The sequence below is a fragment of the Mesoplodon bidens genome, assembly GCF_964165515.1.
Source record: "Mesoplodon bidens genome assembly, chromosome: Y".
NCBI lineage: Eukaryota > Metazoa > Chordata > Mammalia > Artiodactyla > Ziphiidae > Mesoplodon > Mesoplodon bidens.
The window spans coordinates 42144904-42163108 of record NC_138180.1 but is presented as its reverse complement, the minus strand read 5'-3'; positions in this window follow the sequence as shown (position 1 = coordinate 42163108).

Sequence of the window (18205 nt, the reverse complement as noted above, 5' to 3'; positions counted from 1 at the left end):
ACACATGTCATCACAATGCTCCCTGACACTTGTCAGAAGTCTCCTAGAACTCTCTCATGAAAAAGCTCCATGCCTTTTTTATCACAATGCTCCATGTCCTTATCATCACAATGCTCCATGATATTGTCATCACACTCCTCCATGACTCTTGGCATCTCAATATTCCATGCCATTGTCAGCACAATGGACCCTGACATATGTCATCACAATGTTCCCTGACAACTGTCTTCACAAAACTCCATGACCTTGTCAAAACAATGCCCCAAGCCCTTGTCACCACAATGTTCCATGCCCTTGTTATCACCATGCTCTATGACTCTTTTATGAAAATTCTCCGTGACTCCATTCATCACAACACTTCATGACATTTCTCGTCACAATTGTCCATGCCCTCGTCATCACAATACTCTGTGACATTTGTTACCACAATGCTCCATGCACTACTCAACAAAATGCTCTCTCACCACTGATATCAGAGTGTACCATCACAAGTCATCACTATACACCCTGACCCCCCTCATCACAATGTTCCATGACCCCTGTCATCGCAATGCTACATGACCTTATCATCAAAATGCTCCATGACCACTGACATCACAATGTTCCATAACCCATATCATCAAAATGCTCCATGACCCTTTTCATCTCAATGCTCCATGAACCCTGTCAAAGAAATGCACCATGCCCATCATCATAATGCTTCATGCTCTTGTCATCACAATGAAATCAAAATGCTCCAAGACCTCTGTCACCAAAATGCTCCAAACCCTTGTGATCACAATTTTTCATAACACTTGTCATCACAAAGCCCCATGACACTCGTCATAACAATTATCCATGTTCTTCTCATCACAATGCTCCATGAACTTTGTCACCACAATGTTCAATATACTTGTCATCACAATGCTCCCCAACATTTCTCGTCACTATTCTCCTTGAACCCGTTCCTGATAAGGTTCTATGTCTTTTTCTTCACAGTGATCCATGTCGTTTTCATCAAATTGCTCCATGACCCCTGTAATCACAGTGCTCCATGACCATTTTCATAAAAATGCTCCATGAGAATTGTCATCACAAGGCTCCATGGTCTTCTCATCACAATGCGCCAGGAACTTGTCATCACAAGGCTCCTTTCACTTGTCATAACAATGCTCCATGACCCTGTCATCACAATACTCCATGAATATTTTCAGCCCAATGCTCCATTACCTTCTCATCACAATGCTCCATGACACCTGTCATCACAATGCTCCATGACAACTTTCATCAAAATGCTTCATTACCCTTGCAATCAAAATAATCTAACCCCTTGTCATCCCAGGGCTCCATGACCACAGTAATCACAATGCTCCATAACGCTTGACATCACAGTGCTCCATGACACTTGTCATCCCAATGCTCCATGCCTTTGTCAGCAAAATGCTGCATGACCTTGTCATCACAATGTTCCATGCGCTTGTCATCACAATATTCCATTCCCATTGTGACCACAATCCTCCATGAAACTTGGGATCACATTGCTTACTACCCTTGTCATCACAATGCTCCATACTCCTTAAAATCTAAAGGATCCATGACTCTGTCATCACAGTGCTCCAAAACGCTGTGATCCCAATGTTCCATAACACTGGTCATCACAGGGCTCCATGATGCCTGTCATCACAATATTCCATTCCCTAGTCATCACAATTCTCCATGACTTTTGTCATCACAATGCTCCCTGACAACTGTCTTCACAAAATTCCATGAACTTGTTATCACAATGCTCAATGTGCTTGTCATCACAACACTAAACAAGCTTGCCATTAGAAGGCTCTATGACACTTCTCATCAAAATGCGCCATGACACCTATCATCACAATGTTCCATGACACCTGACCTAACGATGCTCCATGGCCCTTGTCATTACAGTGCTCCATGACGCTAGTAATCACAATTATCCATGGTCTTCTCATCACAATTCTCCATGCCCTTGTCATTACAATGCTCCATTGCCATTGTCATCACAATGCTCCAAGCCCTTGTCATCACAATCCTCCATGACACTTGGCATCACAATGCTCCATGCCATTGTCATCAAAATAGATCATGATATATGTCATCGTGATGCCTCCTGAAACCTCTGTACACAATACTCCATGACCTTGTCATCACAGTGCTCCATGCAATTGTCATCACAATTTGCCATGAGCACTGTCATCACAATAATCCATAAAACTTGTCAGGGCAATGCTCCATGCCCCTGTCATCACAATGCTCTATGCCCTTGTCATCACAATGCTCCAAGACCTTGTCAGCACAATGTTCCATTACCTTTGTCATCATAATCCTTCTTGACACTTGGCATCACAATGCTCCATGTCATTGTCATCACAATGGACCTGATATATGTCATCACAATGCTCCATGACGGATGACATCAGAATGCTCCAGGGGATTCTCAACAAAATGCTCCATGCCATTGTCATCACTATATTCCATGCCCTTGTCATCAAAATGCTCCATGACCATTATCATCACAATGCTCAGTACACTTGTCATTACAATGCTCCCTGACACTTGTCAGAAGTCTCCTTGAACTCTCTCATGAAAAAGCTCATGACAATGCTCCATGCCCTTATCATCACAATGCTCCATGACATTGTCATCAGAGTTCACCATGCCCTTTTTCATCACAACGCTCCATGATGCTAGTCATCACAATATTCCATGACCTTGTCATCACAATGCTCTATGACATGTGTCATCACAATGCTCAAAACACTTGTCATCCCAATGCTCCCTGACACTTGTCAGAAGGCTCCTTGAACTCTGTCATAAAATAGCTCCATGCCTTTTTCATCACAATGCTCCATTCCCTTATCATAAAAATGCTCCATGCCATTGTCATCACAATGCTTTGTGACCCTTGTCATCACAATGTTCCAAACCCTTGTCATCACTATGCTTCATTAATTTGTCATCACAATACTCCATTACCCTTGGCATCACAGTGTTACATGCCATTGTCATCACCATGGACCATGACATATGTCAGCGCAATGGTCCCTGACAACTGTCTTCACAAAACTCCATGACCTTGTCATCACAATGCTCCATGTGCTTTTCATCACAATATTCCACAAGCTTGTCATCAGAATGCTCGATGACACTTGTCATCAAAATGCACCATGACCCCTATCAACACAATGCTCCATGACACCTGTCCTCACGATGCTCCATGCCCCTTGTCATTACAGTGCTCCATGAAGATCATCATCACAATTATCCATGGTGTTCTCATCACAATAATCCATGCCCTTGTGATCACAATGCACCATGACCCTTGTCATCAATGCTCCCAGCCCTTGTCATTACAATGCTCCATTACCTTTGGCATCACAATCCTCTATGACACTTGGCATCACAATGATCCATTTCTTTTTCTGAAAAATGCTACATCAACTTGTCATCACAATGCTCCATGATCTTTGTCATCACAATGCACAATACACTTGTAATCACAATGCTCCCAGACAATGTCCTCAGAATGCTCCGTGAAATCTGTCATGAAAAGCCTACATGCCATTTTCATCACAATGCTCCATTCACTTTTCATCACAATGCTCCATGCCATTGTCATCACAATACTCCACAAGCTTGTCATCAGAATGGTCCATGACCCTTCTCATCACAATGCTCCATGACACCTGTCATCACAATGCTCCATGACACCTGTCATCACAATGTTTCATGTCCCTTGTCATTACAGTGCTCCATGAAGCTCGTCAGCACAATTATCCATGGTCTTCTCATCACAATGCTCCTTGGTCTTGCCATCACAATGCTCCATTCCCTGGTCATCACAATTCTCCATCTGTCTTGTCATCACAATTCGGAATGTCCTTGATATCACAATGCACCATGACACTCCTCACCAGAGTGTTACAGCCTCTTGTCATCACAATTTAATATGCACTTGTCATCGCAATACTACATGACCCCTGAGAAAGAAAGCTCCATGCGCTTGTCACAACAATACTTCACGACCTTGTCATCAAAATACTCCATGGCCCTTGTCATGACAATGCCGCATGCCCTTGTCATAACAATGTTCCAAGCCCTTGTCATCAAAATGCTCTGTTACCTTTGCCATCACAAACCTCCATGACACTTGGCATCACAATGCTCCATGTCATTGTCATCACAATGGATCATGACATATGTCATCACAATGGTCCCAGACAACTCTCTTCACCATACTCCATGACCTTGTCATCACAAGGCTCCATGTCCTTGTCATCACAAAGTGCCATGCCCACTGTCATCACAATAATTCATGAAACTTGTCAGAACAATGCTCCATGCCCTTGTCATCACAATGCAACATGACCCTGTAATCACAATGTTCCATGCCCCTTTTCATCTCAATTCTCCAAGAACCCTGTCATCCCAATGCACCATGCCCATCATCATAATGCTTCATGCTATTCTCATCACAATGAAATCAAAATGCTCCATGCCCTCTGTCATCACAATGCTCCAAACCCTTGTGATCACAAGATTCCATAGCCATTGTAATCACAATGCCCCAAGACGCTTGTCATCACAATTATCCATGGTCTTCTCATCAAAATGCTCCATGAACTTTGTCATCCCAATGCTCAATGCACTTGTTATCACAATGCTCCCTGACACTTGTCGTCAGTATGCCACTTGAACCCTGTCATGACGATGCTCGACGCCTTTTTCATCACAATGATCCATGCCTCTTTTATCACAATCCTCCAAAACCCCTGTAATCACAATACTCCATGCTCTTGTCATCACAATGTTCCAAGACGCATGTCATCAGAATGCTCCATGGCCTTCTCATCAAAATGCTCCATGCCCTTGTCATCAAAATGCTCCAATACCCCTGTAATCACAAGGCTCCATGATACTTTTCATCAGAATGCTCCATGACACTTGTCATCACAAGGTTCCATGGTCTTCGGAACACAATGCTCCAGGAGCTTGTTATCATAATGCTCCATTCCCCTGTCATCACAATGCATCCTGACCACTGTCATCACAATGCTCCATGACCCATGACACAACAATGATCCAAGACTCTTGTCATCAAAATGCTCCATAAACCTTGTCATCACAATGATTCATGCCCTTGTCATCCCAATGTTCCATGACCCCTGTAATCACAATGCTCCATGACGCTTGTCATCACAGTGCTCCATGACACTTGTCATCACAATGTTCCATGCTTTTTTCAGCAAAATGCTACATGACCTTGTCATCACGATGCTCCATGTGCTTGTCATCACAATCCTCCATGAACCTTGGGATCACATTGCTTCATGCTCCTGTCATCACAATGCTCCACGCTCCTTGAAATCAAAATGATCCATCACCTCTGTCATCACAATGCTCCAAATCCTTGTGATCATAATGTTCCATAACACTTGTCATCACAACTCTCCATGATGCCTGCCATCACAATACTCCATGTCCTTGTCATCACAATGCTCCATGACATTTGTCATCACAATGCTCAAGACACTTGTCATTCCAATGATCCATGACACTTATCGTCAAAATGCTCCTTGAACAGTGTCATAAAATTGATCCATTCCTTTTTCATCACAGTGCTCCATGCCCTTTTCATCACAATGCTCCATGCCATTGTCATCACAATTGTTCACAAGCTTGTCATCAGAATGTTCTATGAAACTTGTCATCACAATGTTCCATGACCCCTGTCATCAAAATGATCATGACACCTGTCATCATAATGCTCCATGTCCCTTGTCATTACAGTGCTCCCTGATGCACTTCACCACAATTATCCATGGTCTTCTCATCACAATGCTCCATGAACTTTGTCATCCCAATGCTCAATGCACCTGTTATCACAATGCTCCCTGACACTTTTCGTCAGTATGCTCCTTGAAACCTGTCATGACGAGGCTCAACGCCTCTTTCATCACAATGATCCATGCCTTTTTCATCACAATGCTCCAAGACCCCTGTAATCACAATACTCCATGCTCTTGTCATCACAATGTTCCAAGACGCATGTCATCAGAATGCTCCATGGCCTTCTCATCACAATGCTCCATGCCCTACTCATCAAAATGGTCCAATACCCCTGTAATCACAAGGCTCCATGGCACTTTCCATCAGAATGCTCATGACACTTGTCATCACAAGGTTCCATGGACTTCTCAACAAAATGCTCCAGGAATTTCTCATCATAATGCTCCATTCCCATGTCATCACAATGCACCATGAGCACAGTCATCACAACGCTGCATGACCCATGACACAACAATGATCCAGGACTCTTGTCATCAAAATGCTCCATGAACCTGGTCATCACAATGATTCATGCCCTTGTCATCCCAATGCTCCTGACCCCTATAATCACAATGCTCCATGACGCTTGTAATCACAGTGCTCCATGATTCTTGTCATCACAATGTTCCATGCTTTTGTCAGCAAAATGCTACATGACCTTGCCATCACAATGCTCCATGTGCTTGTCTTCACAATCCTTCATGAACCTTGGGATCACATTGCTTAATGCTCCTGTCATCACAATGCTTCACGCTCCTTGAAATCAAAATGATCCATGACTTCTGTCATCACAATGCTCCAAACCCTTGTGATCATAATGTTCCATAACACTTGTCATCACAACTCTCCATGATGCCTGTCATCACAATACTCCATGCCCTTGTCATCACAATGCTCCATGACATTTGTCATCACAATGCTCAAGACACTTGTCATCAAAATGATCCATGACACTTATCGTCAAAATGCTCCTTGAACCGTGTCATGGAAAGGATCCATGCCTTTTTCATCACAATGCTCCCTGCCCTTTTCATCACAGTGCTCCATACCATTGTCATCACAATAGTTCACAAGCTTGTCCTCAGAATGCTCTATGAAATTTGTCATCACAGTGCTCCATGACCCCTGTCATCAAAATGCTCATGACACCTGTCATCATAATGCTCCATGTCCCTTGTCATTACAGTGCTCCGTGATGCTCGTCATCACAATTATCCATGGGGTTCTCATCACAATGCTCCACGGTCTTGCCATCAAAATGCTCCATGCCCTGGTCATAACAATGATCCATGTCCCTTTTCATCAGGATTCTCCACGTCCTTGTCATCACAATTCTCCATGCACTTGTCATCACAATGCTCCATGACCCCTGTCATAGCAAGCAACATGCGCTTGTCATCACAATGCTTCCCGACCTTCTCATCAAAATTCTCAATTGCCCTTGTCATCACAATGTTCCATGACCCTTGGCATCACAATGCTCCAAGCCCTTGTCATCACAATACTCCATTACATTTGCCATCACTATCCTCCATGACACTTGGCATCACAATGCTCCCTGCCATTACCATCACAATGGACCATGACATATGTCATCACAATGCTCCCTGACAACTGTCTTCACAATATTCCATGAACTTGTCATCACAATGCTCCAGGCCCTTATTATGACAATACTCCACAAGGTTTTCATCAGAATGCTTCATGACCCTTGTCATTACAGTGCTCCATGACACTCATCATCACAATTATCCATGGTCTTCTCACCACAATGTTCCAAGGTCTTGCCATCACAATGCTCCATTCGCTGGTCATCACAATGCTACATATCCCTTGTTGTCGCAATGCACCATAACACCTCTCGTCACAATGTTACATGTTCTTGACATCACAATTCTCCATGCATTTGTCATCACAATGCACCATGACACCTGTCATAGCAAGCTCCACGTGCTTGTCATCACAATGCTTCACGACCTTGTCATCGACATTCTTAGTGGCACTTGTCATGACAATGCTCCATGCCCTTGTCATCTCAATGACCCAAGACATTGTCATCACAATCTCCCATGACACCTGGCCTCGAAATGTTCCATGCAATTGTCATCACAATGGACCATGACATATATCATCACAATTCTAACTGACATCTGTCTTCACAATAATCTGTGATCTTGTCATCACAAGGCTCCATGCCCTTATCATCACAGTACGCCATGCCCACTATCATCACAATAATCCTTGAAATTTGTCAGACCAATGCTTCATGCCCATGTCATCACAATGTTCCATTCCCTTGTCATCACAATGCACCATGACCCCTGTCATCACCATGCTCCTTGACTCGAGTCATCACAATGCTTCATAAAATTTGTCACCACAATGCTCCATGAACTTTTCATCATAATGCTCTCTGGCACTTGTCATCACAGTGTTCCATGCCTTTGGAAGCACAATGCTCCATGACCCATGTCATCACAATGTGCCATGCACTTGTCATCACAATGCTCCACAACCTTGTCACCACCATGCTCCATAAACATTGTCATCACAATGCCCCATGCACTTCTCATCAAAATGCTCTGTCACCACTGATCTCACAATGTTCCATCAATAGTCATCACAGTACACCCTCACCCATGTCGTCACAATGTTCATGACCCATGTCATCACAATGTTACATGCGCTTATCTTCACAATGCTCCATGACCCCTAACATCAAAATGTTCCATAACCCCTGTCATCAAAATTTTCTATGACCCTTTTCATCACAAGGATCCTTGACCCCTTACATCACAATGTTCCCTAAACCCTGTCAACAAAATGTTCCATGTCCCTTTTCATCAAATGGCTCCATGATCATGTCATCACAATGCTCCCTGCCCTTCTCATCACAATGCAACACGCCCTTTTCATTAAAATGCTCCATAACATTTGTCATCACAAAACTCCATGACACTTGCCTTCAAGAGGCTCCATGCCATTGTCATCACACTGCTCCATGAACACTCTCATCACATTGCTCAATGCCCTTGTCATCACAAAGCTCTATGACACTTTTCATCACAATGCTCGATGTCCTTCTCATCACAATGCTCCATACCCTTTTCATTACAATCCTCCATGACACATGCATCAGTGTTCTTTGCCCTTGTCATCACAATGCCCCTTGCCCACTCTCTTCACAGTAAGACATGAAACTTTTCAGACCAATGCTCCATGCCCTTTTCATCACAAAGCTCCATTACTCCCGTCATAACAATGCTCCATGACCCTTGCCATTACCGTGTTCCACGGCCTTGTCATCACAATGCTCCAAAACCCCTGTAATCACAATGCTCCATGTCCTTGTCATCACAAAGCTCCATGACGCAAGTCATCAGAATGCTCCATGGCCTTCTCATTACAATACTCCCTGCTCTTGTCATCACAATTCTCCAAGACTAATTTAATCACAATGCTCAATGCCCTTGTTATCCCATTGCTCCATGACCCCTGAAATCACAATGCTCCGAGACGCTTGTCATCACAGTGCCCCGTGACCATTGCCAGCACAATGCTCCATTTCTTTCTCTGCAAAATGCTACACCAACTTGTCATCACAATGCTCCATGTTTGTCATCACAATGCACAATACACTTGTCATCACCATGCTCCCAGATATTGTCCTCAGAATGCTCCATAAACACTCTCATGAAAAGCCTACATGCCATTTTCATCACAATGCTCCATTCACTTTTCATCACAATGCTCCATGCCATTGTCATCACAATACTCCACAAGCTTGTCATCAGAATGCTCCATGACCCTTGACATCACAATGCTCCATGACACCTGTCATCACAATGTTTCATGTCCCTTGTCATTACAGTGCTCCATGACGCTTGTCAGCACAATTATCCATGGTCTTCTCATCACAATGCTCCTCGGTCTTGCCATCACAATGCTCCATTCCCTGGTCATCACAATTCTCCATCTGTCTTGTCATCACAATTCAGAATGTCCTTGTCATCACAATGCACCATGACACTCCTCACCAGAGTGTTACAGCCTCTTGTCATCACAATTTAACATGCTCTTGTCATCGCAATGCTACATGACCCCTGAAAAAGGAAGCTCCAAGCACTTGTCAACACAATACTTCACGACCTTGTCATCAAAATACTCCATGGCCCTTTTCATGACAATGCCGCATGCCATTGTCATAACAATGTTCCAAGCCCTTGTCATCAAAATGCTCTGTTACCTTTGCCATCACAAACCTCCAGGACACTTGGCATCACAATGCTCCATGTCATTGTCATCACAATGGATCATGACATATGTCATCACAATGGTCCCAGACACCTCTCTTCACCATACTCCATGACCTTGTCATCACAAGGCTCCATGTCCTTGTCATCACAAAGGGCCATGCCCACTGTCATCACAATAATCCCTAAAACTTTTCAGAACAATGCTCCATGCCCTTGTCATCACAATGCACCATGGCCCCCGTAATCACAAAGTTCCATGCCACTTTTCATCTCAATTCTCCAATAACCCTGTCATCCCAATGCACCATGCCCATCATCATAACGCTTCATGCTCTTGTCATCACAATGAAATCAAAATGCTCCATGCCCTCTCTCATCACAATGCTCCAAACCCTTGTGATCACAAGATTCCATACCATTGTTATCACAATGCCCCATGACGCTTGTCATCACAACTATGCATGGTCTTCTCATCACAATGCTCCATGAACTTTGTCATCCCAATGCTCAATGCACTTGTTATCACAATGCTCCCTGACACTTGTCGTCAGTATGCTCCTTGAAACCTGTCATGACAATGCTCGATGCCTTTTTCATCACAATGATCCATGTCTTTTTCATCACAATGCTCCAAGACACCTGTAATCACAATACTTCATGCTCTTGTCATCACAATGTTCCAGGACGCATGTCATCAGAATGCTCCATGGCCTTCTCATCACAATGTTCATGCCCTTGTCATCAAAATGCTCCAATACCCCTGTAATCACAAGGCTCCATGATACATTTCATCAGAATGCTCCATGACACTTGTCATCACAAGGTTCCATGGTCTTCGGAACACAATGCTCCAGGAGCTTGTTATCATAATGCTCCATTCCCATGTCATCACAATGAATCCTGACCACTGTCATCACAACGCTCCATGACCCATGACACAACAATGATCCAGGACTCTTGTCATCAAAATGCTCCATGAACCTTCTCATCACAATGATTCATGCCCTTGTCATTCCAATGCTCCCTGACCCCTGTAATCAAAATGCTCCATGACGCTTTTCATCACAGTGCTCCATGACTCTTGTCATCACAATGTTCCATGCTTTTTTCAGCAAAATGCTACATGCGCTTGTCATCACAATCCTCCATGAACCTTGGGATCACATTGCTTCATGCTCCTGTCATCACAATGCTCCACGCTCCTTGAAATCAAAATGATCCATGACCTCTGTCATCACAATGCTCCAAATCCTTGTGATCATAATGTTCCATAACACTTGTCATCACAAATCTCCATGATGCCTGTCATCACAATACTCCATGCCCTTGTCATCACAATGCTCCATGACATTTGTCATCACAATGCTCAAGACACTTGTCATCACAATGATCCATGACACTTATCGTCACAATGCTCCTTGAACCGTGTCATAAAAAGGATCCACGCCTTTTTCAACACAATGCTCCATGCAATTTTAATCACAATGCTCCATGAAATTGTCATCACAATAGTTCACAAGCTTGTCATCAGAATGCTCCATGAAACTTGTCATCACAATGCTCCATGACCCCTGTCATCAAAATGCTCATGACACCTGTCATCATAATGCTCCATGTCCCTTGTCATTACAGTGCTCCGTGATGCACTTCATCACAATTATCCATGGTCTCCTCATAACAATGCTCCATGAACTTTGTCATCCCAATGCTCAATGCACCTGTTAGCACAATGCTCCCTGACACTTGTTGTCGGTATGATCCTTGAAACCTGTTATGACGAGGCTCAACGCCTCTTTCATAACAATGATCCATGCCGTTTTCATCACAATGCTCCAAGACCCCTGTAATCACAATACTCCATGCTCTTGTCATCACAATGTTCCAAGACGCATGTCATCAGAATGCTCCATAGCCTTCTCATCACAATGCTCCATGCCCTAGTCATCAAAATGGTCCAATACCCCTGTAATCACAAGGCTCCATGGCACTTTCCATCAGAAAGCTCCATGACACTTGTCATCACAAGGTTCCATGGTCTTCTCAACACAATGCTCCAGGAGCTTGTCATCATAATCCTCCATTCCCATGTCATCACAATGCACCATGACCACAGTCATCACAACGCTGCATAACCCATGACACAACAATGATCCAGGACTCTTGTCATCAAAATGCTCCATGAACCTGGTCATCACAATGATTCATGCCCTTGTCATCCCAATGTTCCATGACCCCTATAATCACAATGCTCCATGACGCTTGCCATAATAATGCTCCATGTGCTTGTCATCACAATCCTCCATGAAACTTGGGATCACATTGTTCATGCACCTGTCATCACAATGTTTCACGCTCCTTGAAATCAAAGTGATCCATGACCTCTGTCATCACAATGCTCCAAACCCTTGTGATCATAATGTTCCATAACACTTGTCATCACAACTCTCCATGATGCCTGTCATCACAATACTCCATGCCCTTGTCATCACAATGCTCCATGACATTTGTCATCACAATGCTCAAGACACTTGTCATCACAATGATCCATGACACTTATCGTCACAATGCTCCTTGAACCGTGTCATGAAAAGGATCCATGCCTTTTTCATCACAATTCTCCATGCCCTTTTCATCACAATGCTTAATGCCATTGTCATCACAATAGATCACAAGCTTGTCTTCAGAATGCTCCATGAAACTTGTCATCTCAATGCTCCATGAACCCTGTCATGAAAATGCTCATGACACCTGTCATCATAATGCTCCATGTCCCTTGTCATTACAGTGCTCCGTGATGCTCGTCATCACAATTATCCATGGTGTTCTCATCACAATGCTCCACGGTCTTGCCATCACAATGCTCCATGCCCTGGTCATAACAATGTTCCATGTCCCTTTTCATCAGGATTCTCCACGTCCTTGTCATCACAATTCTCCATTTACTTGTCATCATCCATGACCAATGTCATAGCAAGCAACATGCGCCTGTCATCACAATGCTTCCCGAACTTCTCTTCAAAATTCTCAATTGCGCTTGTCATCACAATGCTCCATGACCCTTGGCATCACAATGCTCCAAGCCCTTGTCATCACAGTACTCCATTACATTTGTCATCACAATCCTCCATGACAGTTGGCATCACAATGCTCCCTGCCATTATCATCACAAAGGACAATGACATATGGCATCGCAATGCTCCCTGACACTTGTCTTCACAATAATCCATGAACTTTTCATCACAATGCTCCAGGCCCTTGTCATGACAATACTCCACAAGCTTTTCATCAGAAGGCTCCATGACCCTTGTCATTACAGTGCTCCATGACGCTCATCATCACAACTATCCATGGTCTTCTCATCACAATGTTCCAAGGTGTTGCCATCACAATGCTCCATTCGCTGGTCATCAAAATGCTACATGTCCCTTGTCGTCACAATGCACCATGACACCTCCTGTCACAATGTTACATGTTCTTGTCATCACACTTCTCCATGCATTTGTCATCACAATGCTCCATGACTCATGTCATAGCAAGCTCCACGCGCTTGTCATCACAATGCTTCACGACCTTGTCATCGACATTCTCAGTTGCACTTGTCATGACAATGCTCCATGCCCTTGTCATCACAATGATCCAAGACCTTGTCATCACAATCGCCCACGACAACTGGCCTCACAATGTTCCATGCAATTGTCATCACAATGGACCATGACATATATCATCACAATGCTAACTGACATCTGTCTTCACAATAATCTGTGACCTTGTCATCACAAGGCTCCATGCCCTTATCATCACAATAGGCCATGCCCACTGTCATCACAATAATCCTTGAAATTTGTCAGACCAAATTTCATGCCCCTGTCATCACAATGCTCAATTCCCTTGTCATCACAAGGCACCATGACCCTTGTCATCATAATGCTCCTTGACTCCAGTCATCACAATGCTTCATAAAATGTGTCATCACAATGGTCCATGCCCTCATCATCAGGAGGCTCTGTTACAACTGTCACCATAATGCTCCATGAAGTTTTCATCATAATGCTCTCTGGCACTTGACATCACAGTGTTCCATGCCTTTGGCAGCACAATGCTCCATGACCAATGTCATCACTATGTGACATGCACTTGTCATCAAAATGCTCCCCAACTTTGTCACCACCATGCTCCATAACACTTGTCATCACAAAGCTCCATGCACTTCTCATCAAAATGCTCTGTCATCACTGATCTCACAATGTTCCTTCACTAGTCAACACAGTACACCCTCACCCATGTCGTCACAATGTTCCATGACCCCTCTCATCACAATGTTACATGCCATTATCATCACAATGCTCCATGAAACCTAACATCAAAATATTCCATAACCCCTGTCATCAAAATGCTCTATTACCCTTTTCATCACAAGGATCCTTGACCCCTTACATCACAATGTTCCCTAAACCCTGTCAACAAAACGTTCCATGTCCCTTTTCATCAATTGGCTCCATGATCATGTCATCACAATGCTCCCTGCCCTTCTCATCACAATGCGCCACGCCCTTTCCATCAAAATGCTCCATAACATTTGTCATCACAAAGCTCCATGGCACTTGCCATCAAAATGCTCCATGCCATTGTCATCACATTGCTCCATGAACACTCTCATCGCATTGCTCAATGCCCTTATCATCACAAAGCTCCATGACGCAAGTCATCAGAATGCTCCATGGCCTTCTCATTACAATGCTCCCTGCTCTTGTCATCACAATTCTCCAAGACCAATTTAATCATAATGCTCAATGCCCTTGTTATCCCATTGCTACATGACCCCTTAAATCACAATGCTCCGTGATGCTTGTCATCACAGTGCACCGTGACTCTTGTCATCACAATGCTCCATTTCTTTGTCAGCAAAATGCTCCATAACATTTGTCATCACAAATCTCCATGACACTTGCCATCAAAATGCTCCATGCCATTGTCATCACATTGCTCCATGAACACTCTCATCACATTGCTCAATGCCCTTGTCATTACAAAGCTCTATGACTCTTGTCATCTCAATGCTCGATGCCCTTCTAATCACAATGCTCCATGCCTTTTCATTACAATCCTCCATGACCCATGCATCACAGTATTCTGTGCCCTTGTCATCACAATGCTCCTTACCCACTCTCATCCCAGTAAGATATGAAAGTTTTCAGACCAATGCTCCATGCCCTTGTCATCACAAAGCTCCATTACTCCCGTCTTAACAATGCTCCATGACCCTTGCCATTAGAGTGTTCCACGGCCTTCTCATCACAATGCTCCAAAACCCCTGTAATCACAAAGCTCCATGTGCTTGTCATCACAAAGTTCCATGACGATAGTCATCAGAATGCACCATGGCCTTCTCATCACAATACTCCCTGCTCTTGTCATCACAATTCTCCAAGACCAATTTAATCACAATGCTCAATGCCCTTGTTATCCCATTGCTCCATGACCCCTGAAATCACAATGCTCCGAGAGGCTTGTCATCACAGTGTCCCGTGACCATTGCCATCACAACGCTCCATTTCTTTGTCTACAGAATGCTACATCAACTTGTCATCACAATGTGCCCTGATCTTTGTCATCACAATGCACAATACACTTGTCATCACAATGCTCCCAGACATTGTCCTCAGAATGCTCCGTGAACTCTGTCATGAAAAGCCTACATGCCATTTTCATCACAATGCTCCATTCACTTTTCATCACAATGCTCCATGCCATTTTCATCACAATACTCCACAAGCTTGTCATCAGAATGCTCCATGACCCCTGTCATCACAGTGCTCCATGACACCTGTCATCACAATGCTCCATGACACCTGTCATCACAATGTTTCATGTCCCTTGTCATTACAGTGCTCCATGACGCTCGTCAGCACAATTCTCCATGGTCTTCTCATCACAATGCTCCTCGTTCCTGCCATCACAAAGCTCCATGCCCTGGTCATCACAATTCTCCATGTGTCTTGTCATCACAATTCTCCACGTCCCTGTCATCACAATGCACCATGACACTTTTCACCACAATGTTACTGCCTCTTGTCATCACAATTCTCCATGCACTTGTCATCGAAATGCTCCATGACCCCTGTCAAGAAATCTCCATGTGCTTCGCATCACAATAATTCACGACCTTGTCATCAAAATTCTCCATGGCCCTTGTCATGAGAATGCTGCATGCCCTTGTCGTCACAATGTTCGAAGCCCTTGTCAACAAAATGCTCCGTTACATTTGCCTTCACAAACCTCCATGACACTTGGCATCACAATGCTCCATGTCATTGCCATCACAATGGATCATGACATATGTCATCACAATGGTCCCAGACAACTCTCTTCACAATATTCCATCACCTTGTCATCACAAGGCTCCATGTCCTTGTCATCACTATGTGCCATGCCCACTGTCATCACAATAACCCATGAAACTTGTCAGAACAATGCTCCATGCCCTTGTCATCACAATGCACCATGGTCCCTGTAATCACAATGTTCCATGCCCTTTTTCATCTCAAGTCTCTATGAACCCTGTCATCCCAATTCACCATGCCCATCATCATAATGCTTCATGCTATTGTCATCACAATGAAATCAAAATGCTCCATGCCCTCTGTCATTACAATGCTCCAAACCCTTGTGATCACAATATTCCATAACAATTCTCATTACAATGTCCCATGACGCTCGTCATCACAATTATCCATGGTCTTCTCATCACAATGCTCCATGAACTTTGTCATCACAATCCTCAATGAACTTCTTATCACAATGCTCCCTGCCACTTGTCGTCAGTATGCTCCTTGAACCCTGTCATGACGAGGCTCGACTCCTTTTTCATCACAATGATCCATGCCTTTTTCATCACAATGCTCCAAGACCCCTGTAATCACAATACTCCATGCTCTTATCATCACAATGTTCCAAGACGCATGTCATCAGAATGCTCCATGGACTTCTCATCACAATGCTCCATGCCCTTGTCATCAAAATGCTCCAATACCCCTGAAATCACAAGGATCCATGGCACATTTCATCAGAATGCTCCATGACACTTGTCATAACAAGGTTCCATTTTCTTCTCAACAAAATGCTCCAGGAGCTTGTCATCATAATGCTCCATTCCCATGTCATCACAATGCACCATGACCACTGTCATCACAACGCTCCATGACCCATGACACAACAATGATCCAGGACTCTTGTCATCAAAATGCTCCATGAACCTTGTCATCACAATGATTCATGCCCTTGTCATACCAGTGCTCCATTACACCTGTAATCACAATGCTCCATGACGCTTCTCATCACAGTGCTCCATGACTCTTGTCATCACAATATTCCATGCATTTTTCAGCAAAATGTTACATGACCTTGTCATCAGAATGCTCCATGCACTTGTCGTCACAATCCTCCATGAACATTGGGATCACATTGCTTCATGCTCCTGTCATCACAATGCTCCACGCTCCTTGAAATCAAAATGATCCATGACCTCTGTCATCACAATGCTCGAAACCCTTATGATCAAAATGTTCCTTAACACTTGTCATCACAACTCTCAATGATGCCAGTCATCACAATACCCCATGCCCTTGTCATCACAATGCTCCATGACATTTGTCATCACAATGTCCAATACACTTGTCATCACAATGATCCATGACACTTATCGTCACAATGCTCCTTGAACCGTGTCATAAAAAGGATCCATGAATTTTTCATCACAATGCTCCATGCAATTTTAATCAAAATGCTCCATGCCATTGTCATCACAATAGTTCACAAGCTTGTCATCAGAATGCTCCATGAAACTTGTCATCCTAATGCTCCATGACCCCTGTCATCAAAATGCTCATGACACCTGTCATCATAATGCTCCATGTCCCTTGTCATTACAGTGCTCCGTGATGCAATTCATCACAATTATCCATGGTCTTCTCATCACAATGCTCCATGAACTTTCTCATCCCAATGCTCAATGCACCTGTTATCACAATGCTCCCTGACACTTTTCGTCAGTATGCTCCTTGAAACCTGTCATGACGAGGCTCAACGCCTCTTTCATCACAATGATCCATGCCTTTTTC